Genomic DNA, 4074 nt, shown 5'->3' on the forward strand with positions numbered 1-4074 from the left:
ATGCGCCACAACTACTGAGCCTGCGCTCTAGAGCCCATGAGCCGCAACTACTGAAGCCCGCACGCCCTAGAGCCGGTGCTCCGCAACAAGAGAAGCCACTGCAATGAGAAGCCCACGCACCCAACAAAGACTAGGCCCAGCTCACCGCAACCAGAGAAAGCCCACGTGCAGAAACCAAGACCCAATGCAGCCAAAAAATAAATAAATCAAATAAAATATAAGGATGCTTTAAAAAAAAACAAAACAAAACAGGAAGAAGGAATTGATGGGAGTGATAAAAACTCAGGAGCAAATGAAAACTTGAAATTGCATCAGTGAAAAAAAGAATGACAGGATATAAGAGAACTCTATAAATTGAAAATAAGGTAGACAAAACAATATATTCAATAGAAGGATTAGAGCACAGTCAAGGAAATCTCCAGGAAGCAGGACAAAAAGACAAAATGCAAAGCAGGAGGGGAAAAAAGTTAGCGATCTGGTAAGTCTAAGACTTCCAACATCTGAATAATAGGAACCTGGAAGAAAAAAACAGAATATCAAAGAAACACACAAAAAAGGTCTATACCAAACCAAATTATGAAATTGCAAAATCCCAGGGAGAGGGAAGGTACTAAAAGGTTCCCGAGAAGGAAGGGATGGGGGAAAATGACTAAAATCGGTCATGTACAATGTACCATACAATGTCAACAGGTTTAAGAGCAACAGTGTAAATGAGAAGATGAGAGGGAAATGTCTTTAGAACGGCAAAAATTAGTTTCAACTGAGAATTCTATACTTTATCAAATAGAAGGAGTTTCAGAGAGGCTAGATCTCTATAAGCTTTCTGCCCATGTGCCCTTTTCCCAGGAAAATGTGCTCCAGTAAAACAAGGAAGTATAGCAAGACAAGAGGGAAACAGAATCTAGGACATAGGGGATCCAACATAAGAGAGCAGAGTTATGTGCGATCCCAGATGACTTCACACAGATATCCCAGGAAAAGAGACATAGAGCAGGCCTAGGGGAACACTAGTCTATATGGGAGTAGGAAGACAAAAGATTGGGGCAAAGTGTCTCCAAGAAAAAAATGGAACAGATGTGGCTTAGTAGACGGAAAATAGTTTTCATAGGCATGTGACAAATGTTAAAACATTTGGGGAAAAAAATAGCTGTTAGAAAACAGGCAAGTGAATATAGTCAGGAAATTAATTCCACAGAAAAAATGAAGAATGTGAAAGCAGGGAGACCGGGCAGGGAGCTACTTACTGCATTTGGCTGTGTGAGATCACGTTGGCTAGGAAAAGGGGGATTGGGTTATCCTAGAGAAGTGCAGAAGTGCTCCAATTTCATTAATATTTAAGAAAAAGAATGAAGGGTGTACAAGGAGGAGGCACAGTCAGAGAACTATATGGCTCAGCAATGCACAATATTTGCAGAGTCGTAGTAATGTAAACATTGATTCTGATTTAATAAAAACTGATACATGTTGAGGGAACACAGGGAGGGAAATAACGTCATGGTGGAGCGAAGAAGCTAAGCTTTCACCTGCTATGACAAGAAGTCAATGGACAGTGCTAAAAATTAACTTACCTGTTATACTTTTATTACTTTGGTTAAAAAATAAGATCAAAAAAATAAGGCAAAAGAATTTAAGGCAGATCTTTATACTACAACCGTATTATTGAAATTTAACGTAAATGTCAGAACCCTTAAAAAATGGGCACTACTAAGTCAAAGACTTTCCTGAATACATTTGATAATTAGGAAAATAGAGATTTAGAAAATCTACAAAAAAGAGATCCATGCTAACAGTATTGGATCCATCATATTTTTTAGGAATCATGGCAGACATATTTTTAATTCAAACTATTAATTTCTTAACTTTTCAACTGTCTACTTACATGGTTTAAATGGTTGCTCCTCCTCTTTTCCCGCACTAAGAATAAAAAAAATTAACTGATGAATTCTGATACAAATGCCATAGAAAAATAAAAGTAGTCACTAATTATCTGATGGATTACCAATAACACAATGAGATAAAATTCCATTCTATTTTTTAAAATAATTTCCAACAAAATATATAATTTAAATCACCCAGCAAGATGAGTCCTATAAATAAAATCTAAAAACTTAGTTTCACTTTTTTGACCTAATAGATATTCTGTATTAGGCACAAATGAAAGACTCCCCATTTACAAAAGAAAAGGACAAAGCAAATTAGGCCAGGTGAGAAACTTAGCTAATAAAAAAATTTACCTGCTGCATAGCTGAACTACTAGCCAGGAGTATTTTCTAAGTCTTCATTTACACACAGCTTACTTTAATTACCACAATCTACAGATGACAACTCTACGAACCAGTTTCTGGCCAGGCACTCATCTCCGAACGCACCAGGATCTCTGGAAGCATCCTGAACCACTTAATGGTAACCTACTCAAATACCTTACTGAAAAAATACACAACTGGAAAGTAACCTATGTTAAACGTAAATTTTAAAATGAGTGTGCTGACCTAAATGAACATATCTACAGCACACAAAACGGTTTTGCTCCAACAAAGGCCAGAAGAATAAAAGCCTGAAGAGGGTCTTAGGCCACACTCTTGTTCACATTGCCTCCTTTAACTCCAGACAGGCATCACAGGCACGGATTCCTTAAGGCTGAAGAGAGAGACAGGCATGGGACAGCTTTTCTTTTACTGTCTCCAGAGCCCCTCTACATGTGAGCAGCTCATGGCTCTGGAAGAAACTGAGAAATAGAGCAATCCTAACCAGAAATGAGTGGCTCAAGTACACACACTAGAAAAATGCAAGTTAGAAACCCCAGGAGCTTCCAGGTTGGTGAGCATGTAGTACCCTTGCAGAGGGCATCAAAGCTCTGTGCCCTGTCCCCATGCCTGGCCCTATGCATCTCTTCCATCTGGCTGTTCCTGAGTTATATCCTTTTATAAAAACCAGTGATCTAACGGAAAAAAACCAAAAGCAAAACAACAACAACAAAAAACCAAACCTCCGTTTTTTATTGTGCTGCTTCACTTTAAATATTATGGAATGTTCACTTCTTGTATTCCTGCTCTCGTAATCAACTGAAAAACTTGGTCACGTATGGCTTTTTAGCAAATAAACTAGGATTTAACATAACATTCAGGAAGACAAGCAGGCAAGCAGGAGTGCAAAAAATTCTACGGTTCTGATTCTCATCTTAAAACAAGGAGGACACAGGAAATTTATATGAGTTTCACATGCTGAGGATAATCTTCTGGAAAACCCCATATGGCATGTTGCTCTTATTACCCTGGCACAGCACTACATTAGGATGAGAAAGTTTTGAATAGCTTAAAAGTTCTGAGTAGCATAAATCTGGATGTGAGATAGGCTCGTCTGGTTGAACACTGTGTAAAACAGGGCCAAAATCACAAGGCTCAATTCCCATATATAACAACTGATTTTTCTGATTCGATCAAATGAAAACCTAACTGTGACCTAAACCCTATCATTTGTCTTTAACATATGTGCTCTTCGGAGCAAGGGGAAAAGGACAAAGTAGCATGGAGAAATAGACCACATCTAAATCATGTGGCCAGTTGACTATGTTGATAAAGAGGTGGCAAAATGTATAAACAGATAGTCTAAGTGTTCTCCTCCCTAAAACACTGACAACTAAAGGAAACTGTATCATCAACATATTAAAATAAGACAAGTGAATACATAAAAAAAGTGAAACATTTAAACCACTGTAAGAGTTTTTCTAAATACCTCCTATAATACACAAAACAAAAACAGTTTTCACTCTTTTTCTCAGGGAAAAAAAAGCATTGCCTTACCATCTGTTTGAGATTTGCTCGGAAAAATGGTGCTTGCCCTTGGGTGGTCAGAAGGGTTTGGTTCCAAAGGTAAGTCTGTATAGGAAGAAGAGAAAAAGGTGTGGTGATTTAGTTGAGTAGAAAAATACATGATTTTAAAGATAGCTACACATTGATTGAAACCACTTTTAATAGTCTTGAGAAGAGCTTTTAGTAATGACAAAAAGGCAATTTTAGTAAAGGCACAATATAAAAATTCTATTGGGAAACAGCAAAATTGTAGAAACTCTCCATA

The sequence above is a fragment of the Balaenoptera physalus genome, assembly GCF_965194825.1.
Source record: "Balaenoptera physalus genome assembly, chromosome: 6".
Taxonomy (NCBI): Eukaryota; Metazoa; Chordata; class Mammalia; order Artiodactyla; family Balaenopteridae; genus Balaenoptera; species Balaenoptera physalus.